Source organism: Oncorhynchus kisutch, linkage group LG5, assembly GCF_002021735.2.
Source record: "Oncorhynchus kisutch isolate 150728-3 linkage group LG5, Okis_V2, whole genome shotgun sequence".
Taxonomy (NCBI): domain Eukaryota; kingdom Metazoa; phylum Chordata; class Actinopteri; order Salmoniformes; family Salmonidae; genus Oncorhynchus; species Oncorhynchus kisutch.
In genome coordinates, this window is record NC_034178.2 from 44,320,787 (window position 1) to 44,347,406 (window position 26,620).

At 41.5% G+C, this 26,620-nt stretch overlaps 1 protein-coding gene across 3 annotated transcripts in view; it reads left to right on the plus strand.

The window, feature by feature from the left end:
• The first annotated feature begins 11,318 nt into the window (after nt 1-11,318).
• LOC109891077 (transcription factor SOX-13-like) overlaps nt 11,319-26,620 on the plus strand; it is a 70,038-nt gene continuing 54,736 nt past the window's right edge. The window contains exons 1-2 of one of the 3 annotated variants that reach the window (XM_031825134.1): nt 11,319-11,403; nt 11,493-11,610. The gene's annotated coding sequence lies outside the window, so the exon portion shown is untranslated. Of the gene's footprint in view, nt 11,611-26,620 lie in introns of all 3 variants that reach the window. The other 2 variants (XM_031825136.1, XM_020483375.2) reach the window with 2 other exon arrangements.

Sequence of the window (26,620 nt, forward strand, 5' to 3'; positions counted from 1 at the left end):
ACTGCATGGTGACGGTGTCAGCAGAAAGAGACAGCCATCTCTGTCTTCAGGGTGGGCTGCGTTATTCCTCACACAAGTCTGGTGTGTGTGTGTGTGTGTGCTTGCGAGCGTGTGCATGCACATGTTTGTGTGTGTGTGAGAGAGAGAGAGAAAAAGGGAGAATGTGTGTAAGTGTGTAAATAACATTCAATTAGCTAGTGCTTGGCATGATGGAGTGACAATAATTAATTGAGAAAATTTGTAAATACTGTACCTTGGATGACTCTGTCTTCAGGATGTTTTTTTGACTCTGTCTCTGTATGTTTTTTACCTGCCAATCAATCAAGTCAATCAAATATACAGGTATATGTATTACCTTTGACCTATGCAGGGATGTTTTGTGTCAAACAGCCATCTGTCACCATCTCTGACAGCATCCAGGAGAAGCTCTCAGAACAGACCTGGGGGACTTCCAGACCGTTCACCTCAGGCAGACAGACTTGGTCATAGCAAAAAGTGAAAATAACCTGTTTTCAACTTGTTCACACTCTTTCTATCAAACAATCCATTGAATGGCCATCGGCTTGGACCTGTTCATAAGGCTCTTATCTTGTTTTCACAGGGCCGTCGCAATGCACAATACACACTTATTTTCCCCCCAATTAACACTGTGAACAATACGCAGGTCCGGTAAGGCCTTTTTGTTTGAAATAGGGTTTGTGAAAATGAGGAAATGTGCAGGAATTTTTCATTGTGTGACTCTTTGGCTGTAACACACAGGATCTGATCTACAGTGGCAGGGTGTTGAGGCCAAACCTGTACCAGAGGTGTTGGAAAGTCACCCCAAGGTTTTGGGAAAATAGGCTGCAGGGATCATATTAACACAGGCTGCCTGATTCAGCTACTTATGATGCCTTATCGAATCTTGATTATCAATTCATCAAGATCTTGATATTTTATTGAATCTCATGTATTCGTGCTTTGCTGGGATGAAGGGCAGCACAGACACAGTAGCTCTTCTGGACCAGAGTTAGTGAACCAAAGTTAGTGAACCAGAGTTGGTGACCACTGATGTGGTTTACTGTGTTCAAACAAGGTTTGTTGATTCACTTGTGAATAGATTATACTACTTATCTCTTCATAACTACCATGTGATTTCATTACAAAAAATAGATTTCCTACATTTTCTCTTGACATCTGCAGGTATATATAGCTTTACAGCACCCCATGATGTTACAGAATGAGACATATCTCTTCAGATGATTTACTTCCTGTTTTATCTCGTGAAACTGACAGCTGTTTAGCACACACACACACTGGCAGTGGTTCCAAATGAAGTGCCTAAATGTGTTGAACAAAAGATCTGCAGGGGAGCGAAAGGAGAAGCAGAGTAATGAAATTATAACAATACGGAGAGAGGGAGAGAGAAAGAGAGTAGGGTGCGGGTGCCACAATGGCAAGGAACAATCGTGCCGCGTCAATGGAAAAAGAGGTGGGGGAGGGCTATCTGGACAATAAAGCCGGTGACAGGAGCACAATGGCTGCAGTGTTTTCAATTAGACATTATCTCATAGACAGAGTGGCAGGTTTCATTGTGTGAGGTGCTATTTCAGGGCTGGCTTTGTGTGGGGCAGTGCCGTACTCACCTCCCCTCAACCCCACCACCCCCCTCATCCCTGCCGAGAGACTGTACCCCTCCTGCCCCCCTATCACTGGCGTAGCACACACACTCACAGCTCCCACAAGTTGTGGGAAGGGGCCCTCGACTTTTATAGACAGTGCCTCCATAATTATTGGGACAGTGAAGTATTTTTTTCTTCTTTTGGCTCTAAACTCTGCAAGTGTGGATTTGAAATCAAACAATGACAATGATGTTAAAGTGCAGACTGTCAGCTTTAATTTGAGGGTATTTTGATCCATATCGGGTGAGCCATTTTGAAATGACAGCACTTTTTGTACGTAGTCCCCCCATTTTAGGGGACCAAAAGTATTGGGACTAATTCACTTATATGTAATTTTCTTTAAATGTTTTAATGAAAAATAGAGAAAATGTATTAACCCACCCCCCCCTCTTTGGAGGACAAATATATATATATATTTTTTTTCTACAGCTTTTCTGCTACATTTGGTTTCCATGTGCCATATATTTTATATTTTTCAATTGACCTATGATGTCCTACCAATGTTTTTGTAACCTTTCTAATCGTATAGTATCCACATATTGTGAGCTAAGTATTATTATACTATTTATTGACTGACTATGTTTTTCCAAATTGCCCAGCAAATGCTATTTTGTAAGGTTAATTGTAAGTGCGTGGTGTGATTTTTTTGAACCATTCCTGAACCTGTGACCAGAAACAAGCTACATAGGGGAATACCAGAATAAATTATCTATTGATTCTGTCTCTTCGCAGCAAAATCTACAGAGCTGAGGTTGCTTTATGCCTAACATATATAGCATTCTGTTGGTGGCAAGAATTTTATATAATCTTTTACATTTAAAAACTCTTAAGTGTTGAATCAAGTGTTCTTTGAACCAGTTCACAAACCATGTGCCATGGAATCGTTACATAAAACATCTCTTCCCATTTATTTTACAACCTGTATGGCGCAGCTGTCAACATTTTGTCCTCAAAATGAAACGGGTATATTATTCTATTTATGCCAATTCCTTTCAGCCAATTTGTATCTTTAATATATGGCAGGCAAACAAGTTCCCTACCTTCTCCCTTTTCCACTTTCCTCCATTTTTGTGGTAATGCTGCAATCAATTGCTTGTAAATTTGGATTGAGCAGATATTCCCATATATTTTTGATAGCTGCGTATGTGACAACTCCTCTGTTTCTATTCATAATATCATTAATAAATATAATAAAATAAACACATTAAGAATGTTTTTTTATTAATCAGTATATTTGAGTTTAACCATAACATTTGTTGTAATATTTGTTCTATATTTTCTTTAGGATAAAACTGAAATTATATGAGTATTAATGTAGTAAAAAGTTAAGTATTTGGTCCCATATTTATAGCATGCAATGACTACTTCAAGCTTGTGAATATTTTGGGATGCATTTGCTGTTTTTTCTTGGTTGTGTTTCAGATTAATTTGTGCCCAATTGAAATGAATGGTAAATAATGTATTGTGTCATTTTAAAGCCTTCAGGTTTTATTTATAACACTGACTTTTTCCAAATTTTGTTGTGTTAAAAAGTGGGATTTAAATGGATTGAATTGTCATTTTTTGTCACCGATCTACACAAAATACTCTGTAATGTCAAAGTGAGAAAAAAAATTGAACATTTGTAAAATATGAATGACAAATTAAACACTAATATACTGTATTTTAGTTAGATAAGTTAAATCAAATTTGATCAAATCAAATTTTATTTGTCACGTGCCGAATACAACCTTACCGTGAAATGCTTACTTACAACCCTTAAACAACGATGCAGTTCAAGAAATAAAGTTAAGAAAATATTTACTAAATAAACTAAAGTCAAAAATAAAATAACAATTAACAAAATATATATATATATTTTCTTCAATTTAACCTTTAAAAAAAACCAATAACAAGGTTATATACAGAGGGTACCAGTACCGAGTCAATGTGCGGGGGTACAAGTTAGTCAAGGTAATTTGTACATGTACAGTAGGTAGGGGTAAAGTGACTATGCATAGATAATAAACAGCGAGTAGCAGCAGTGTAAAAACAAAGGTTTAATTATTTGGCAGTCTTATAGCTTGGGGGTAGAAGCAGTTAAATAGCCTTTTGGACCTAGACTTGGTGCTCTGGCATCGCTTGCCTTGCGGTAGCAGAGAGAACAGTCTATGACTTGGGTGACTGGAGTCTTGGACAATTATTAGGGCCTTCCTCTGATACTGTATAGTATATAGGTCCTGTCAGGAAGCTTGGCCCCAGTGATGAACTGGGCCGTAGGCAGTACCCTCTGTAGCGCCTTACGTTCGGAGGCCGAGCAGTTGCCATACCAGGCGGTGATGCAACCGGTCAGGATGCTCTCGATAGTGCAGCTGTAGAACTTTATAAGGATCTGGGGACCCATGACAAATCTTTTCAGTCTCCTGAGGGGGAAAAGGTATTGTCGTGCCCTCTTCACAACTGCCTTGGTGTGTTTGGACCATGATAGTTTATTGGTGATATGGACACCAAGGAATTTGAAAATCTCGACCCGCTCCAATACGGCCCCATCAATGTGAATGGGGGCATGTTCTGCCCTCCTTTTCCTGTAGTCCATGATCAGCTCCTTTGTCTTGCTCACGTTGATGGAGAGGTTGTTGTCATGGCACCACACTGCCAGGTCTCTGACCTCCTCTCTATAGGCTGTCTCATTGTTGTCGGTGATCAGGCCACTGTTGTGTCGTCGGCAAACTTAATGATGGAGTCATTCTTGGCCATACAGTCATGGGTGAACAGGGAGTACATGAAGGGACTAAGTACGCACCCCTGAGGACCCCTATGTTGAGGATCAGCGTGGCAGAGGTGTTGTTGCCTACCATTACCACCTGGGGGCGGCCTGTCAGGAAGTCCAGGATCCAGTTGCAGAGGGAGGTGTTTAAACCCAGGGTCCTTAGTTTAGTGATGAGCGTTGTGGGCACTATGGCGTTGAACGCTGAGCTGTAATCAGTGAACAGGATTCTCACATACAGTACCAGTCAAAAGTTTGGACACAACTACGATTGTTTCTGGGTAGATCTCTAAGAGCTTTCCACATCTGGATTGTGCAACATTTGCCCATTATTCTTTTCAGATAAAATGGTTGTTTAGCAATGATCAACAACCAATTTGCTTTCCCACATTTTTTGCAGTATTAAAAATACATAAAAAAATATTTATTGTCATATACACCGGATATGTGCAGTGAAATGTGTTGTTTTACACGGTCAGCCATTAAGTGCCTTGCTCAAGGGCACCAATAGATTTTTCAACTTGGATATTGAAACCAGAAACTTTTCAGTTACCACCCAATGCTCTAACTACCAATGCTACCTGCAGCTCCTTTTGTGCCTTGTTGTAAACAGAATGCTTGTTTTGGAATATTTTCTGCACAGGCATCCTTTTCACTCTGTCAGTTAGGTTAGTACTGTGGAGTAACTACAATGTTGTTGATCCATCCTCAGTTTTCTCCTATCACAGCCATTAAACTCTAACTGTTTTAAAGTCACTGTTGGCCTCATGACGAAATCTCTGATCGCTTTCCTTCCTCTCCGGCAACTGAGTTAGGAAGGACACCTGTATCTTTGTAGTAACTGGGTGTATTGGTACACCATCCAAAATGTCATTAATAACTTCACCATGCTGAAAGAGACATTCAATGTATTTTTTTCCTTCTTTATACCCGTCTACCAATCGGTGCCCTTCTTTGTTAGGCATTGGAAAACACTCCTGGTCTTTGTGGTTGAATCTGTGTTTGAAATTCACTGTTCGACTGAGGGACCTTACAGATAATTGTATGTGTGGGGTACAGAGCTGAGGTAGTCATTCAAAAATCATGTTAAACACTATTATTGCACACAGAGTGAGTCCATGCAACTTATGTGACTTGTTAAGCACATTTTTACTCATGAAGTTATTTAGGCTTACCAAAACATACTTGTTGAATACTTGTTGACTCACAGTTCAGCTTTAATTTGTAATTAATTTGATGATGGTGTCTGACAGAGTTTACATAATCCAGTTAGTTGCTTCTTATGAGGGAAAAAATAATAATTAGGAGGTTGTTCCTTTACATGGTGGGATAGCTAATACTTTGGTCTATCAAAATATATATTTAAAAAACATTTAATATTAAGACACATATTTGTGGAAATTGTTGAGATTGTCCCATTTTTCAAAAATCACTGAGCTCTAAAACAACAACATTCTCTCAAAATGTATAAAATAGCATGAGATTAGCTATAATACTGCACATTCTTCTCTCTGCCCCATGGAAGGAGAAAAAACCCTAAGGAGGCCTTGCTTGGACCTTGCGTGGGTGCCCCACAAAACTGCCCTACGCCGCTGCCCTGAGTGTGTGTGTGTAACAGCAGGTTGGTAGCACCTTAATTGGGGAGGACGGGCTCCTGGTAATGGCTGGAGCAAAATAAGTGGAATGGTATTAAATACATCAAACACATGGTTTCCATGTGTGCCATTATTATGAGCCGTCCTCCCCTCAGCAGCATCCACTGGTGTGAGTGTGTGCCCGTGGAGAGGGAGCAGATCTTTACGTGGCTTGCTGTTTGCCTTATGTTAGGGCAGGGCACGGGAGAGTGTGGGTGGTTACTGGGGCTAGACTTTAGACAGAGAGATATATAGATAGTAAAAGAGAAATAGAGAGACAGAGAGAAGTTAGATAGACATTGATTTCACTGTCTTCACCAGTGTTCTTCAAAACAGGTCTTCAAGAGCGGCATGGTGTGCAGGCTTTTGCTCCAGCCCACCACTACCACACCTGACTCCACCAATTGAACAGCCATATGAGGCTTGACAAGCACAAAGGCACTGGTTTGAGGCCTTCTGTTGGCTATCACCCAAATTGTTGTCACAAAAAGATTGGCTGTCACATTATAACAGTTTATTTTAAATTCCGTGCATGAACTAGTATAACTATCAGCTCAATCGGGTCACTGTGGTCTGATTCAATAGGGTAATGTTTGTGATAGGGAGTGTTACTGCGGCAGTGTGTTTTTCCGATGGTAGATGTGTTGTTTTGCTCAAATTTGCGGAAGCGGTGTTGGAACAGGGGGTGTTGCGGTCCCTTCGCTTCTGAGAAATAATGTGAGCATTTGTTATCGTGTAAGCATGTATCACGCACACTAACAAACACACACACACAGGAGTGATGTGTTTGCTGTTTTCGATAACATTCTCAGCCTACTTCTCCCATGCGGTCGGTGTGTGTATCCGACCTCTTCTGTTTCCCACCTCGCCTTTTGCATGTTGGTGAAGACACCTTGGTTTGTTTAAGTGCACACATAGGCAAATCTGCCTTATCGCTTTGGCTGCCATCAAATATACAGTTGTGTCAGCTAAGCAGAATAATAGGATATAGTCAACCTTATGAGTAGCTTTCCCCCACAGCTTTATCTGACTGTTATCTCTCTTCACTAGGGCTTTTCTTTAAGCATTAGCATTGCTAACAAAATGGTTGAGCTTGATGTTCTGGCTGACAGTGTGATAAAGCACAAGCAAGCATTATGAGTATGATTCTTCTTTATCCCCAAAACTGGTGGCTCACCAAACTTTTTTTCCCTATGACCCTTTTCCTATGACCCGTTCATTAACAACCAATGTTACCAGTCATCTTCCAGTCTCTTAATACCCAGAAGTGTGCCCCGACATCCCTCTGGGTTCCACCAGCACCACAGGGAGAGACAGACAGTGTGTTGATATTCATTTGAAAACTGTTCTTCAGTCCAACCAACCCGTGGTGCTGAGAGTGCTGTTAGATTAGACAGGCAGGCAGGCTGACAGATCAGATGCAGGAGAGAACAGAGAGGCCCACAGTCAGATAGACATCTAATGAGTGAGGGCAAAGAGCAGGCAGCCGTGTGGTCTGATACAGATCTTTGCCATCAGGGAAGGGCAGGGGGCTGCCAACCCCACAAAAGTGAGGCAAAGAGACAACCTGGCACACAGGAAGAGAGTGTGGTAATCTCATTCAGCTTGGATTGTGTCTGTTACAACATATATGGCATGGAGGCTAGGTGCTGATGCAAACACACATAACGGACTTAAAAAGTTTGGTTTGTGGGGATAGGTCCCACTGAAACCAATATAAAGCTTGTCTCTTTGCTTATGGGCAATTCTGGTCCTGGAGGGCCACAGTATGTGCAGACTTGTGTGCAAGCCCAGATCAACGCACACATACCAGATTAAATGTATCATTATCGAGATTGAAGACCATGGTAAGTCGATTACTTGAATCAGGTGTGCTAGTGCTGGGTTTGAATAAAAGTGTGCACACACACTGTGAATCCTCCAGGACTGGAGTTGCCCACCCCTGGAGTAGTATTTTCACATTCTCTCTCTATTGATATGAAAGCTCAGCCCAGTTTGGTTGGCTTCAGCAGGCAGGGCAGACAAAGATGCATGGCCTGAAAGGCAGAGGGGAGAATAAGGGTGCCAGATCCTAAGACAGGCAAACAGTCTCACTGCAGCTTACTGACACCAGAGTGACGCACAAATAAACAGAGAGAGAGAGTGTGTACAGAGAAGAGGAAAGATGAACTGGCGAGAGCGAGAAAAAAAAGAAAAGAGATGGGAGAGATTGAGAGGTAGGAAAGAAAATAAGAGAGAGAGGGGAGAGAGAGAGCAAAGGCGAAGGGGAGTAAAAAGGAGAAGTGGAGAAAGGGTTCTGCAATAGTGGTGTTGGGCCATCACCATGGTGACAGGCACAAAGGACTGTGGTTGGCCATTGATGGCTAATTGTATTCTTCACAGCTCTTTTGTTAATTGTTGTCTGCCCAGCTCCCACTTCCTGCTGGGCCACAGCACAAAGGCAGGAACAGGGGGGATTAGAAATGGCACATAGGTTCGCTCCCAGCTATAGCTAGCTATAGTCTCTCTCCCTCTCTCCCGGCCCTCGCCCTCACCTCTTTCTTTCTCTCTCTCTCTTTCTCAATTCTCTCTCTCTCTCTCTCACTCTCTCTCTCTCTCTCTCTCTCTCTCTCTCTCTCTCTCTCTCTCTCTCTCTCTCTCCCCCCCCCCCTCTATCAGGGACCTCGCTTCTCTTTTTCTCTCTCTCTGGAAAGAGGGCTGAATGTAAACAGAGGCCAGGGCAGCCCAGGCTGGCTGATTATAACATACTGACAGACTGATCGATTCACTTACTACTGACTGAATGACTGCGTGAATGACGATTAACCGACACTTCGGTTATTTTTTAAATAACTAATTAACCTACTTTGGTTCAATTATTTGAATTCCATTTAATTTTTTCTTCTTCTGTGAGCTCAATGCGGATATCTCACAGTTTCTGTAGAGATAAATCATATACAGTTTGAACTGTGCAATGTAGTCGGGAGTTGTAGTTTCCAACAGGCCAATATTCTACTTAGTTTAGCACAAAAACGTGGTAATTAACTACAATCAGTATTGTAAAGTACTTAAGTAAAACTACTTTAAAGTACTACTTAAGTAGTTTATTTTTTGTATCTGTACTTTACTATTTATATTTTTTACAACTTTTACTTTTACTTCACTACATTCATAAAGAAAATAATGTAGTTTTTACTCAATACAATTATTTATACTTTTACTTCTGATATCTGGATATTTTAGCAATTACATTTACTTTTGATACTTAAATATATTTAAAACCAAATACTTTTAGACTTTTACTCAATTAGTATTTTACTTGGTGATTTTCACATTTACTGGAGTCATTTTTGATTAATAAGGTATCTTTGATTTTACTCAAGTATGACTATTGGGTACGTTTTCCACGACGGACTACAATTACCATAATCCATAGCGCATATACATGTCAGTCTGTGTTAATTTTACGCCTGCTACTGAAGAGAGAAGAATGCTCGATCGTGAGGCGATATAGAGAGCAGCTGTAGATTAACAAGGTATCTCTACCTGAAAATGATAGAGATGATCTAAGTGATTGATAGTTGGTATTCAGCAGTCTTATTTACAGTGAAGAACTTCAAATCAAATTCAAATCAAATCAAATGTATTTATATAGTCCTTCTTACATCATCTGATATCTCAAAGTGCTGTACAGAAACCCAGCCTAAAACCCCAAACAGCAAGCAATGCAGGTGTAGAAGCACGGTGGCTAGGAAAACCCCCCTAGAGAGGCCAAAACCTAGGAAGAAGCCTAGAGAGGAACCAGGCTATGAGGGGTGGCCAGTCCTCTTCGGGCTAACTACAAAATAGTGTTTTTGTCAGACAGCACAGGCAGCAGCTCTATTGAGATGAGATGACTCGGAATTAAATAAAGTAATCAAATAAAACAAAAGTAATATACACAACAACTGAAATATTTTATTATATGTGAATAAATGATGGTTTATAAGTGGTGAGCAGCAATGGGTTGTCACTACCATCATGAGACTAATTGTTTTATTCTGTGTTGTTACAACATTCAACCCACATAACGCACAATGCATTTAATGTTGAAAAAGGTCATCACAATCGAAAACTTTATTATTTATTTTAAAAATAATCGAGCCGAAACCGAACTGACCTCAAAAAGCACTAATCGCTCAGCACTACTGCAAAGCTTCCATCCTTGTAACAGATAAAGTACTATGTGATACAACTTCAGGCAACCCAGTCTCAGAGCATTTAGTATTATTCTGTACGTAAATCTGAGACACTCCATTTAGTATGATATGTTATGTTTGGTATGGTTACATAAGACAGATGGTTAACTAAGGCAACAACAAAAGTAGGGTGGATGGTTAAGCATATAATGTGAACATCTAGCAACCCTTGCGAGTTCGAATCTCATCACGGACAAGTTTAGAATTTTTGCTAATTAGCAACTTTTCAACTACTTACTACTTTTGAGCTACTTTGGAACTACTTGGCATGCTAGCTAACCCTTCCCCTATCTGTGACCGTAACCCTTTTAGCTATCCCTTCACCTAACTCTAACCTTAACCCTTTTAGCTAACCCTTCCCCTAACCCTAATACTAACCTTGACCCGTTAACCTAACTCCTAACCTTAACCCTAACCTTAAACCTGACTCTTATCCTCCTAGCTATAATTCAAAACATATTGTAAGTTTTGCAAATTCGTAACATATAAGATGTTTTTAGCAACTTCGTAATGTATTGTACATTTTGAAAATTCGTAACATATAACACGAATTGTAATTCGTAACATATCATATGAAATTGGTGATGGACATCCACAAATGAATACATACCACACAAAACGTAACATATAATACTAAAAGGCGAGTACCGGATTTACGTAAAGAATAATACGAAATGCATTGAGACCAGGTTGCTTTAGGGTGATGCCGTCCTACGTACACTTTGACCCAATGTAGACCAACGTCACGAAGAAGGTAAACGTTTGGAATACTTACTCGAATAAGGAAAGCTGTTTCCCATGAATGTTCAAGTCCTGTGTTGAGAAGTGTTAGGTACTTTTGAACACGAATGTATGGTCTACCCTTGTTGTGTGTGTCTGTTTGTGCTATATTGGAAGGTAGGGGAAGGGATACCTTACTGATAGTTTGGTTATTGTTTCAATTGAGAATCGAGTGCATAAAAGGCCTTTCTTTCCAGTCTAATGATCCCATTGATTTGATACCCGGGCCCTTTCTCATGATCCCTTCTCTTCCAATCCCATTGTGGCGACAGATAAAGAGGTCCTTTCCCTTTAAGGGGGAGGTGAGTGGAAGGGAGAGTGAACGTTAGAAACAAAACACCAGAAAGTCATGGGGAGAAAGCGGGGTGAGGTTGTGTGAGTGTTGGGCAGAACTACCGTGAAGTTGATAGCAACGATAGGTTCTTCTGTAACCCTGTCCTCGTCTTTCCTGTAGACGGAAGAGAAGCCGACACAACGCGTCTTCTCGTGCTTTGCATTCGCTGAGCAATCAGCGGTGAGCGCTCGGGAAAAACAGAAACAGACGTTTGGAAAGCCCGCGAGCTTCAGGAGTGGTGAGTGAAAAGAACAGAGCGGGGCACTTTACCCAGGATTAGTGTGATGAGTCCACACACACTGTACTAGGCTACTTGTTAACGACAGGACATATAACTCACTGTCCATACAATTTCATACGCTTCGTGTACTTTTGGATCGTTTCCCTATGCGTTTCCACCCAAACATCATGCGCGCATCCTGGATCGCGAGTGTTTCGAATACAAGGCAATATTTGCGCTCTATTTCATAAATGTTCGAACATGAGTAGCCATGCTAATGAAATGACATATGTATCAAGTTACACAGACAGGTCCGTTTCGCCTTGCCTTGAGTTGTAGTCTGCGTGTGCCATAAGGTGACAGTCTTTTTAATTTTTTTTTTTAAATAGGCAGAACAGTCACAGCATCGTATCTGTAAGGTGACAGCGCACGCAATAACGAGTGACGATGCCAGTTCTGTTGGCAGATGAGAATTAAACTATCAACTACTTTCCCGAGAATAGCTGCGAATGTTAAAACACAGAATATATTTACATTATATCTGTTTTATCGTGAGTCGTGGCCTAGTTATCCTTTAAAGTATTTTCCTGAGGGGTGTTAGGTGTTTGGATTAGTAGATTCGGGAAATATCTTTCTTTTGGTGGTGGTAGATGATTGGTTGTAGTAGGTAAGGAAAGAAAAGAGAACATTCTTCATAATTCAGTGAAGTCTTCCCTTGGTAGAATCTATGTGCAATCTGCTTTTCTAGATCACTATGGACATAGCCCTGGGTGAAAATGACAGAACATGTACATTGACCACCACTAAGGATGCCACCCCTGGCTCAGTCTTAAAGGCTGGAATAGGTTGATTGACAGCACTAGACTGCAGATATGTCTTCATGGGCAATGAATGTGCAAGGTATAAGCACGTCACTCTGTGAGTGTGGGTCTGGGTAGTGTATGTGTTTTAAATGCGTTGAGCAAGCAAGGTCTGGGTACTGTGTGTATGATGGGACTGAGAAGTCTGAAGTTCGGCAATTTCAGATGATTTAAAGCTTTCATTGCCAACCTATTTTGTGTGTGTGTGTGGCTTTACAGTGACTGGCTGCACACAAAGCTGCCCGTCAGTGGGGAGTCCTTGACCTTTCTCTCTGTCCATCTCCTTTCTCTATTCCTCATTCAATTTTCTCTTGCTTTCTTATTATCTTTCTTTGCCGTCCTCATTCCCAATCTGTTTTGTCTCATTCACTCTCCCTTCTCTCTTTGTGTGTCTGTCAGTTTTATCGAGTAGACTGCGGACAGTGAAATCTTCTAGAAGTTATCAGAGGTGTCAAAGGGAGACAGTGTGTGTGTCATGCAGGGTCTAATTTGCGCTAGCCCCATTGGCTGTGTTGAATTCCAGTTGTCTTTCAGAGCAGAGAGGGTCTGGTAGAGAAGGGAACACACTGACATACAGTCTGTCTGCAGCAGAAAGGGTATGGTAGAGAAGAGAACACACTGACATACAATCTGTCTGCAGCAGAAAGGGTATGGTAGAGAAGAGAACACACTGACATACAATCTGTCTGCAGCAGAGAGGGTCTGGTAGAGAAGAGAACACACTGACATACAGTATGTCTGCAGCAGAGAGGGTCTGGTAGAGAAGAGAACACAATGACATACAGTATGTCTGCAGCAGAGAGGGTCTGGTAGAGAAGAGAACACACTGACACAGTCTGTCTGCAGCAGAGAGGGTCTGGTAGAGAAGAGAACACACTGACATACAGTATGTCAGTAGCAGAGAGGGTCTGGTAGAGAAGACACTGACATACAGTCTGTCAGTAGCAGAGAGGGTCTGGTAGAAAAGAGAAGACACTGACACACTGTTTGGGTGTGGTGATTAACCACAGTAACTGGTAAACTGTGTGTGCTGCTCTTGCAAGGAGAGGACTGACCCCTGACCTCTCACCTCTCCCCCTCCCCCCTTCTCTCTGAGCAATGCGCCTCCAAGTGAATGGGTTCACACAGGATGAGAGGTGACCTGGATGCACTTTCTCTCTCCAAGTCAAATCTAGTCATCTATCAAGTTCTATTGAAATAGTATTTACACTTCCTTGTTAATTAAAGCTTTGTCGAAGACTCAATAGCTGCTGAATACAGTTACTATGTATTAATAACCTGTTGTTAACATGTATCCTGCTGACTCTAGGGTCCCTAGCTAGCTCTCTGAGTGTTGGTCTGTTGAGTGACATACACTATATATAGACATTTATGTGGACACTCCTTCAAATTAGTGGATTCGGCTATTTCAGCCAAACCCGTTGCTGACCGGTATATAAAATCCAGCACACAGACATGCAATCTCCATAGATAAACATTAGCAGTAGAATGGCATTACCGAAGAGCTCAGTGACTTTCAACATGACACCTTTCCAACAAGTCAGTTCGTCATATTTCTGCTCTGCTAGAGCTGCCCCGGTCAACTGTTAGTGCTGTTATTGAGAAGTGGAAATGTCTTGGAGCAACAACGGCTCAGCCACGAAGCGTTAGGCCACACAAGCTCATAGAACTGGACCGCCGAGTTCTGACGTGAATAGAGGATAAAAATCATCTGTCCTCGGTTGCAACACTCACAAAGAGTTCCAAACTGCCTCTGTAAGCAACGTCAGCACAATAACTGTTTGTTGGGAACTTCATGAAATTGCTTTCCATGGCCAAGCAGCTGTACGATAGCCCAAGATGACCAAGATGACCAAGCTTGCCACCATTGGACTCTGGAGCAGTGGAAACACGTTCTCTGGAGTGATGAATCACGCTTTACCATCTGGCAGTCCGACAGACAAATCTGGGTTTGGCGAATCCAGGAGAACGCTTCCTGCCCCAATGCATATTGCCAAATGTAAAGTTTAGTCGAGGAGGAGTAATGGTGTGAGGCTGTTGTTCATGGTTCGGGCTAGGCCCCTTAGTTCCATTGAAGGGAAATCTTAACACTACAGCATACAATGACATTCTAGACCTTTCTGTGCTTACAACTTTGTGGCAACAGTTTTGGAAGGCCCTTTCCTGTTTCAGCATGACAATGCCCTCGTGCACAAAACGATGTCCATACAGAAATGGTTTGTCGCAATTGGTGTGGAAGAATTTGACTGGCCTGCACAGAGCCCTGACATCAATCACATTGAACACCTTTAGGATGAATTGGAACGCCAACCGTGAGCCAGGCCTAATCGCCCAACATCAGTGCCCAACCTCACTAATGCTCTTGTGGCTGAATGGAAGCAAGTCCCTGTAGCAATGTTCCAACATCTAGTGGAAAGCCTTCCCAGAAGAGTGGAGGCTGTTATTACAGCAAAGGGGGACCAACTCAATATTAATGCCCATGATTTTGGAATGAGATGTTCTACGAGCAGGTGTCCACATACTTTTAGTCAGGAAGTATATAGGTTTCTGCTCCACTTCATTCCAATTTGCAAATACCAAGAACCCAAGGGCAGTATTTATGGGTTTTCTTTGTGTGTTTGTGTGTGTGTGTGTTTTGTTGCCTTTGTGTGTGGTTTGTGTGTGTTCTTGTACTTCTTCTTTCTTGTGTGTGTGTGTGTGTGTGTGTGTGTGTGCCCCATTTCCGATGGGCCTACACCAGACAGCTCCATAAGGGCAGCAGAGCAGACAAAGGTTTTCCTCTGTCCTCTTCTGTTGCAGTCTGCATTGTTCTCCCTGTCCTATTGAACCAGGGGTCCACAGAGACGCACCACAATGGAGACAGAAGTGTGTGTGATTTTGTGTGTGTATGCTCCTCCTGTTTGTGTCTGTGTGTTTCAGACCAATTAAATAAAGTGATTGGTCGCTTTGATCCTTCAAATGTATTGTGCTCTTGGATCGTCAAGTCATGAAGCATAACAAGGAATCTATTAGTCACGTGCCGAATACAAAAGGTGTAGACCACACCATGAAATGCTTACTTACAATCCCTTAACCAACAATACATTTCAAGAAATAGTTCAGAAAATATTTACAAAATAAACTAAAGTAAAAAATAAAATAACGAGGCTATATACAGGGGTACCAGGTCAGAGGACAGTGCGTATGGCCCAGTACATCACCGGGGCCAAGCTTCCAGACTCCAGTCACAGACTGTTCTCTCTGTTACTGCACGGCAAACGGTACCGGAGCGACAAGTCTAGATCCAAGAGGCTCCTGAATAGCTTCTACCCCCAAGCCATAAGACTCCTGAACAGCTAATCAAATGCCTACCCAGACTATTTGACACTCCAGACCCAAACTGTTATAGACATATCTATCCTGCCCTGCCTTTCTAAAGTCTTCGAAAGCCAAGTTAACAAACCGATCACTGACTATTTCGAATCTCACCGTACCTTCTCCACTATGCAATCTGGTTTCAGAGCTGGTCATGGGTGCACCTCAGCCATGCTCAAGGTCCTAAATGATATCATAACCGCCATCGATAAAAGACAGTACTCTGCAGCCGTCTTCATTGACCTGGCCAAGGCTTTCGACTCTGTCAATCACTGCATTCTTATCGGCCGACTCAATAACCTTAGTTTCTCAAATGACTTCCTCGTCTGGTTCACAAACTACTTCTCAGATAGAGTTCAGTGTGTCAAATCAGAGGGCCTATTGTCCGGACCTCTAGCAGTGTCTATGGGGGTGCCACAGGGTTCAATTCTCGGGCCGACTCTCTTCTCTGTATATATCAATGATATGCTCTTGCTGCTGGTGATTCTTTGATCCACCTCTACGCAGACGACACCATTCTGTATGCATCTGGCCCTTCTTTGGACACTGTGCTAACAAACCTCCAGACGCGCTTCAATGCCATACAACACTCCCGCCCGCCCGCCTAGCATCACTACTCTGGACGGTTCTGACTAAGAATATGTGGACAACTACAAATTCCAAGGTGTCTGGTTAGACTGTAAATTCTCCTTACAGACTCACATTAAGCATCTAATTAAATATAGAATCGTCTTCCTATTTCACAACAAAGCCTCCTTCACTCATGCTGCCAAACATACCCTCTTAAAACGTACTATCCTACCAGTCCTTGACTTCGGCGATGTCATTTACAAAATAGCCTCCAACACTCTACTCAGACAACATCCAATTTGGTGTCATAGTGCCATCCGTTTTGTCACCAAAGCCCCATATGCTACCCACCACTGCGACCTGTATGCTCTCGTTGGCTGGCCCTCGCTTCATATTCATCGCCAAACCCACTGGCTCCAGGTCATCTATAAGTCTTTGCTAGGTAAAGCCCCACCGCATCTCAGCTCATTGGTCTCCATAGCAACACCCACCCATAGCACGTGCTCCAGCAGGTATATGTCATTGGTCATCCCCAAAGCCAACAACTCTTTTGGCTGCCTTTCCTTCCAGTTCTCTGCTGCCAATGACTGGAACGAATTGCAAAAATCACTAAAGCTGGAGACTTATATCTCCCTCTCTAACTTTACTCATCAGCTGTCAGAGCAGCTTACCGATCACTGTACCTGTACACATCCCATCTGTAAATAGCACAACCAACTACCTCATCCCCATATTGTTATTTATTTTATTTGCTCTTTTGAACCCCAGTATCTCTACTTGCACATCTTCTATTCACTCCAGTGTTAATGCTACATTGTAATTATTTCGCCACTGGCCTATTTATTGCCTTCCTAATCTTACAACATTTGCACACACTGTACATAGTTTTCTATTGTGTTACTGACTGTACGTTTGTTTATCCCATGTGTAACTCTGTGTTTTTCTCGCACTGCTTTGTTTTATCTTGGCCAGGCTGCAGTTGTAAATGAGAATTTGTTCTCATCTGGCCTACCTGGTTAAATAAAGGTTCAATAAAAAAGGCTGTCTCATTGTTGCCGGTGATCAGGCCTACCACTGTTGTGTCGTCAGCAAACTTAATGATGGCGTTGGAGTCATGCTTGGCCACGGAGTACAGGAGGGGACTAAGCATGCACCCCTGACGGGCCCCAGTGTTGAGGATCCACGTGGCAGATGTGTTGTTGCCTACCTTTATCACCTGTGATTGTCAGGTGTGAATAGGCAGTGTGGAGTGCCATTGAGATTGCATGATCTGCTGGGTCTAGGGTTTCCGGTATGATGGTGTTGATGTGAGCCATGTCCAGCCTTTCAAAGCACTTCATGGTTACCAATGTGAGTGCTATGGGGTGGTAGTTATTTAGGGAGGTTACCTTTGCTTTCTTAGGCACAGGGACTATGGTGGTCTGCTTGAAACATGTAGGTATTACCGACTCGGTCAGAGAGAGGTTGAAAAGGTCAGTGAAGACACTTGCCATTTGGTTCGCGCATGCTCTAAGTACCGGTCCTCGTAATCCTTCTGGCCCCGTGGGCTTGTGAGCAAGACCTGTTTAAAGGTCTTGCTCACACCAGCTACAGAGAGGATGATCACACAGTCATCCAGAACAGCTGGTGCTCTCATGCATGCTTCAGTGTTGCTTGCCTCGAAGTGAGCATAAAAAGCATTTTGCTCATCTGGTAGGTTCGCATCACTGGGCAGCTCGCCGCCGGGTTTCCCTTTGTAGTCCGCAATAGTTTGCAAGCCATGCCAAATCTGGCAGGGAAGCCTGGGGCGGCAGGGTAGCCTAGTGGTTAGAGCGTTGGACTAGTAACCGGTTCAAAACGGTTGCAAGTTCAAACCCCCGAGCTGACAAGGTACAAATCTGTAGTTCTGCCTCTGAACAGGCACCCACTGTTCCTAGGCCGTCATTGAAAATAAGAATTTGTTCTTAACTGACTTGCCTAGTTAAATAAAGGTAAAATTAAAAAAATAAACATCCGACGAGCGTCAGAGCCAGTGTAGTAGGATTCAATCTTAGTCCTGTCTTGACAGATGGTTCGTTGGAGGGCATAGCTGGATTTCTTGTTAGTGTCCAGATTAGTGTCCCGCTCCATGAAAGCGGTAGCTCTAGCCTTTAGCTCGGTCCGGATGTTGCCTGTAGTTCATGGTTTCTGGTTGGGGAACATACGGTCACTGTGGGGACGACGTCGTCGATGCACTTATTGATGAAGCCGGTGACTGAGGTGGTATACTCCTCAATGCAATTGAATGAATCCCGGAACATATATCCGGTCTGCGCTAGCGAAACAGTCCTGTAGCGTAGCATCCGCGTCATCTGAACACTTCCGTATTAAGCGAGACACTGGTACTTCCTGCTTTAGTTTTTGCTTGTAAGCAGGAATCGGGAAGATATCATTTTGGTCAGATTTGTCAAATGGAGGGCGAGGGAGAGCTTTGTATGTTTCTCTGTGTGTGGAGTAAAGGTGGTCTGGAGTATTTTTCCCTCTGGTTGCACATGTGACATGCTGGTATAAATGAGGTAAAACAGATGAAACTTTTTAAAAATAATTTAGAATCAAAAGCTGAATACAAAAATGAACATTTATATAGTCCTTGGCAAGATAACTGGATGTTTTAAAGCGCCTCTTAGACCACTTTTTAAAATATTTAGTGTGCGTATCTGTCAGGGATGTTGTGGGAAGGGTGTCACAGGGTAGATTGATAAGCCGTGTTCTTGTCTATAATGAGGGGAGTGAAAGCCCTGTGGGGAAATGTTACTGCATGTTGTCTCCTGTTGGATAACAAGATTAATGAGCCAGACTGGCCTTTTTCTCTTTGTGACCGGACAAAAATGATAGAATATTGACAAGAGAGCAGTAATCATTGACTAAAGTTGACTAAGTGTGTTAGTACAGGGCCAACCAGGTGAGAGGCATGCAATGGAAGAAAATGGCTTTATACACCATCCCTGTGTTTGTGAGAGAGAAAGTTCACATGGAATGGGCTCTTTCCTTCTTGAGGCATGATATGATTTAAAGAGATCATGAGGTAATATTTTTGTAATATACATTGATTTAAAGAGTACCTTGATCTTTGTACATAACTGTGAAATGCACCACATCACTTCAGTAGGAGATGTCCTAACACTGAAAATAACACAGGCTGGTTTTGTGTCATGAGTAAACCCAGTTTAGTGTTTTATTCCACTGATTGGTCAATGCAGACTTCATGCTATGGAGGAGAGTTAGCAGATCATTGACTTTTAATGGACCTCTGACTCCCCCTCCCCCCCCATGCTATCTCATGCACCCACATACACACACACAGTCTCCACCCGTTGTTGTCTCGGTGGTACCTTATTGGGGGAAACAGAGGATGTCTCAGACTCAGCATTGCTCATAGAGCTCAATCAGTAGAGACGCAGTGAGACCGTAGACACAGTTAAGAGACAGTCAGTCAGTAGTAATCTCAGTCCGAGACTAGAGAACGCATATCTTACCTGTTGCCTTACATATCAGCCTCTCTCTCACATTTCAAGGTAAGACTCCTTTCTACCAAACCGATTCCACTTCAGTCATTAATATACAGTATTATAAAGTAAAATTACTGAAAAAAGTTTGATCCAAAATGAGAGCTGAGGTTACAATCTGTAACAGGGGTTTCAATTTGCAATGTTATGAAGTTTTAACTAAGGCAGTAACATCTTGTTTGTGGCATACTGAACTTTTTTATTTTGTTAGCCTTAAGTTGCAGTAATTCTATTGAACATTTTGGTTTGCCTGTGCCATTTATTTTGCTGTTTTCCAGTCATCTCATCTGTGTGGTGTCTTTCTGTTACATTTTGTGCCAGTCTTATAAATATAGCATAATGTCACATTTATAACAGTCTAAAATACAGTCTAATGTATTTTAGACAGCTTTCTGAGCACAGGTGTAGTGTTATTAAATAATGCTTAATGGTAGTAGGAGTCAAATACCTCAAAGTTCTTTACAATTTCTGGGAATAAAATCAACTCCACCTGGTGTTGTATTGTGCATCTTTACCTTGGTGTGAACCGTGGGTGTAGATTCAACAGTCTATAGTGGTGTTTTAAGTCCGTGGCGTCTTCAGCTATAAGGCGCTATTCACTCACGGTAATAAATCAGTCTGAACAAGAAAGAACGGAAGCTGCTGTGAATGCTGCTTTGACTTTCTCATGCCACAGCTAAACAACGTTTAATCCCTCTCAGAATACACAAGTCTGGGCTGTGTGTGTGTATTCCTGTACCTGCTGCAGGTGTGTGTTAGTGCAGAGAGGGCATGAGGTGGGGCGTTGCAGCAGAAAGCAAGCTGCTACAGGACCAAGGTGTGTTTCACCATGCCGCTATCTGAATACATTTCTCCAGGATGTTTTGTTGTCTAAAATGTGTTTTGCCTATTTCATTGTTCATGTAATGTGAGCGACGTCACATCAGACAGTGGAATTTTACTTGATTCATTCATCAATGCATGACTGACACTACTCTCACAAGTCTATTAAAAAAAGACTAATTATAAGGAATGTGCAACATACAATTGTTTTTCAGTGTTGAATTGTTTGTTTACACAAACATAAGCAATGCAATTTACACAGTCTTTGTCAAATTCATCCACATATAGGGAAATATTTTATTTTCTATAACAATAAGTTAACAAGTGGCTGGTGTGACTAAGTAACAATATTACAGACTGCTCTCTACAATGCATTTTCCAAGACACAAATGGGGAGAGGCAGTACATTTCACACAATACAATAGAAATGTCTTCACGTGGTTCTGTGGTTAATGGAATGCCACTGTACTGTATTTGTATGGATGATTGTGATGCTACTACCTCTTGGGCCAGGCTACCTATTAAAATAAACTGCTGTCTTAATGGGACTGGCCTGGTTAAATTAAGCCTAAATATATAAATGAGTAAAAATACATTCAAAATAATTATATTGATAGAATATACAATATCTTAATATACAGATTCAAAATACACTATTTCACTATCACTTCTTTATGGAGGAGAATGTATGGCTAAGTTATTAATAAATGGCCTAGTCAAAAAATACTCTCAATTTGCTTCTGATAATTTTGTGTCATTGTTAACCATGAATATTTGTATCCTGTTGTGGTGTCTCCGACACAGATGTTTGTTATGGCTGTCAGGTGTGTCAATGTCACATAGTGGTTTGTCACAACCCAGTGGATTTGTTTATTTCTCTGTTTGGAGAATGATTTGTATCTCTTTTGGAATCAGTGAAAGCTAATAAGAAAGAACTTTGTGTGCTTGTCTGTTTTTTGTGAAAAAAAGTTGTGCTTCACAACTTTAAACATGTTTTGACTGACAGCTGTTCTGAATTTGAACACCACACCTGACAAAAAGTTGCCCTCATTCCTCCTGCTATTTGGCCAAATTTTGCAAAAATGTTTGTTGTCTGAGTCAGGAAAATGCTATAAATTAGTAGGACTCAATGTATATTGAAAGATGAGAAGTTGAGGATTTATAATAAATAGCGCTTTGATGTCATACAAGCAAGCCAAACACCTGTGAGTCCAAATGTGAACTTCACTTTTCCACATCATAAAACCATGTCATATACAGTTTCAACATTTATAATCACTATGTTTGATGTACAGTTAGAAGATGACATGGTGTTATACCCTGGGTTGTCCTGAACAGAACGAGCCTATGTGAAAACTTGCCCCGGAGCACGCACCTGAATGCACTCATGACTCAATTCTATGCACACCAAAATTGTTGTCAATAGAACGTTTTTGGATTGTGTCAACAACAGCAGTAATTGTGTGACGCCGGGGATGCAGGGTTGTGTTCCAAACAAAATAAATATAAGTGTGCTTGTTCCTCAACTGCACAGCTATTAGAGCAAAAAACAAAGCACCTTCTAGTTGAATACTCTACTTTCAGTCGTAAAAGTGCATTGCCATTTCTTAGGAACTCTATACAGCCTATATCTCTATATCTCTACTAGAGGTCGACCGATTATGATTTTTAATTATGAAAACATTATGAAAATGTTATTTTTTTTATATATATATATTTAATTTTTAATGTATAAATAATTCTAAATAATAAAAAAAAAACATTAAACAAATTGTAATAATGACAATTACAACAATACTGAATTAACACTTATTTAATAACTTAATATAAAACATAAATAAAATCAATTTAGCCTCAAATAAATAATGAAACATGTTTGAATAATGCAAAAACAAAGTGTTGGAGAAGAAAGTAAAAGTGCAATATGTGCCATGTAAAAAAGCTGACGTTTAAGTTCCTTGCTCAGAACATGAGAACATATGAAAGCTGGTGGTTCCTTTTAACATGAGACTTCAATATTCCAAGGTAAGAGGTTTTAGGTTGTAGTTAATATAGTATTTATAGGACTATTTCTCTCTACCATTTGTATTTCATATACCTTTGACTATTGGATGTTCTTCTAGGCACTATAGTATTGCCAGTGTAACAGTATAGCTACCGTCCCCCTCCTCGCCCCTACCTGGGCTCGAACCAGGAAAACATCGACAACAGCCACACTCGAAGCATCGTTACCCATCGCTCCACAAAAGCCGCTGCAAGGGGAATAACTACTCCAAATCTAAAAGCGAGTGACATTTGAAACAGTATTAGCGCACACCCAGCTAACTAGCTAGTCATATCACATTGGTTACACCAGCCATTAGGCTGATAGGCTTGGAGTCATAGACAGTGCTGTGCTTGCGAAGAGCTGCTGGCAAAACGCACAAAAGTGCTGTTTGAATGAATGATTACGGGCCTGCTGCTGCTCAGTCAGACAGCTCTATCAAATCAGACTTAATTATAACATAATAACACACAGAAATATGAGCCTTTGGTCATTAATATGATCGAATCCGGAAACTATCATTTCAAAAACAAAACGTTTATTATTTCAGTGAAATACGGAACCGTTCTGTATTTTATCGAATGGGTGGCATCCCTAAGTCTAAATATTCTTGTTACATTGCACAACCTTCAATGTATGTCATAATTACGTAAAATTCTGGCAAATTAGTTCGCAATGAGCCAGGCAGCCCAAACTGTTGCATATACCCTGACTCTGCGTGCAAGAGAAATGACACAATTTCAGCTGGTTAATATTGCCTGCTAAACTGGATTAGTAGTTATAACTAGTGATTATGATTGATTTGTTTTTTATAAGATAAGTTTAATGCTAGCTAGCAATTTACCTTGGCTTCTACTGCATTCGCGTTACAGGTAGCCTACTCGTGGAGTGCAATGGTTAGAGCGTTGGACTAGTTAACTGTGCGGTTGCAAGATTGGAACCCCTAAGCTGAAAATCTGTCGTTCTGCCCCTGAACAAGACAGTTAACCCACAGTTCCTAGGCAGTCATTGAAAATAAGAATGTGTTCTTAAGTTATTAACTGACTTGCCTAGTTAAATAAAAGATATATATATATTTTTTTTAAATACATTTTAATAATCGTAAATCGGCGCCCCAAAATACCGATTTTCGATTGTTATGAAAACTTGAAATCGGCCCTAATTAATCGGACATTCTGAATAATCGGTCGACCTCTAATCTCTACATCTCTATCCATCATAGCTATCTATCTCACCTCTATTTAAAATATGGATTTGTACAGCAGGTAAATATACCAGGAAACACATCTGAAAAGGAATGATGTGCTGTATCATTACTGTACCTGGTGAGAGACCATTTTCACCAATTATAAACAGTCAAAAGATTGCAGTGCAGAGAAGTAAATCCAGAATACTGGCAATTTTAAGCTATAGATTATAGCCTATATAACATTTTTGCTCTGAGAAATCAAGTTCTATTGGGAATTACATTACATATTGGACAAAGAAAAAAAGAACACGTATGTCATGATTGGTTTAAAAACAAACTGTTAATCCTTCAATAATTTGCTAGGTTTCCATAAAGGAGAATGTTGATTTTTAAACCATTTTTATCTGTGCACACCCCTTTTAATAATTGATTGATTGGTTAATTGGGTTCCCTGGCTCAGAATCAATAGCCTATGACGTGCCTTGTTGCTTTTGTAACTCTCTGACTGCAGTGGCTTTGTTTAGTCATTTATGTTCATGTCGGTATCTGTCTGACCTATACATGACGGTACACACAAGCACACATGCATTTGACTGAGATTGGCTTTGGCTCAGCCAATTTTACCCAGTCCAAGGAGAAGAACCAGTTTTGCAACTCTCTCAAATCAAATTTAATTTGTCACATGCACCAAATACAACAGGTGTAGACCTTACAATTAAATGCTTACTTAAAAGCCCTTAACCAACAATGCAGTTTTAAGAAACCCCCCCCCCCAAAAAAGTAAGAGATAAGAATAGCAAATAATTAAAGAGCAGCAGTAAATAACAATAGCGGGGCTATATACAGGGGGTACCGGTACAGAGTCAATGTGGGGAGGCACCGGTGTCGAGGTAATTTGTACATGTATGTAGAGTTATTAAAGTGACTATGCATACATAATAACATAGATTAGCAGCAGCATAGAAGGGGGGGGGGGTAATGCAAATAGTCTGGGTAGCCATTTGATAAGCTGTTCAGGACAATTATGGCTTTGGGGTAGAAGCTGTTTAGAAGCCTCTTGGACCTAGACTTGACGCTCCGGTACCACTTGCTGTGCTATAGCAGAGAGAACAGTCTATGACTAGGGTGGCTGGAGTCTTTGACAATTTTTAGGGCCTTCGTCTGACACCGCCTGGTATAGAGGTCCTGGATGGCAGGAAGCTTAGTAGTCATTTAGGCAGGTTACATTAGTGTTCTTGGGCACAGGGACTTTGGTGGTCTGCTTGAAACATGTTGGTATTACAGACTCAAACAGGGAGAGGTTGAAAATGTCAGTGAAGACCATTTGGTCAGCGCATGCTTGGAGTACACATCCTGGTAATCGGTCTGACCCAGCGGCCTTGTGAATGTTGACCTGTTTAAAGGTCTTACTCACATTGGCTGTGTAGAGCATGATCACACAGTCGTCCAGAACAGCTGATGCTCTCATGCATGTTTCAGTATAAATTGCCTCGAAGCGAGCATAGAAGTTATTTAGCTCGTCTGGTAGGCTTGTGTCACTGGGCAGCTCTCGGCTGTGCTTCTCTTTGTAGTCTGTAATAATTTGCCAGCCCTGCCACAACCGACAAGCGTCTTAGCCGGTGTAGTACGATTCGATCTTAGTCCTGTATTGATGCTTTGCCTGTTTGATGGTTCGTCGGAGGGAATAGCGGGATTTCTTATAAGCTTCCTGATTAGAGTTCCGCTCCTTGAAAGCGGCAGCTCTACCCTTTAGCTCAGTGCGAATGTTGCCTGTAATCCATGGCTTCCGGTTGGGGTATGTACGTACAGTCACTGTGGGTACGACGTCATCGATGCACTTATTGATGAAGTCAATTACTGATTTGGTGTACTCCTCAATGCCATCAGAGGAATCCTGGAACATATTCCAGTCTGCTAGCAAAACAGTCCTGTAGTTAAGCATCTGCTTCATCTGACCACTTTTTTTTTATAGACTGAGTCACCGGTGCTTCCTGCTTTAATTTTTGCTTGTAAGCAGGAATCGGGAGGATAGTCAGATTTGCCAAATCGAGGGCGAGGGAGGGCTTTGTACGCGTCTCTGTGTGTGGGGTAAAGGTGGTCTAGAATGTGCTTTCCTCTGGTTGCACATTTAACATGCTGATAGAAATGAGGTAAGACTGATATAAGTTTCTCTGCATTAAAGTCCCCGGCCACTAGGAGCACCGCCTCTGGATGAGTGTTTTCCTGTTTGCTTATGGCGGTATACAGCTCATTGGGTGCGGTTTTAGTGCCAGCCTCGGTCTGTGGTGGTATGTAGACAGCTACAAAAAATACAGATGAAAACTCTAGGTAGATAAGCTGTGGACTACACTATCATGAGATCCTCTACCTCAGGTGAGCAAAACCTTGAGACTTCCTTAGATATCGTGCACCAGCTATTGTTTACAAATATGCATAGGCCCCTGCCCCGTGTCTTACCAGAGGCTGCTGTTCTGTCCTGCCGAAAGAGTGTATAACCCGCCAGTTGTATGTTGTTAATGTCGTCGTTCAGCCATGACTCTGTGAAACATAAGATATTACAGTTTTTAATGTCCTGTTGGTAGGGTACACGTGCTTTCAGTTCGTCCCATTTATTTTCCACCGATTTAACGTTAGCTAGCAGGATGGAAGGCAATTTGAAGTGAGT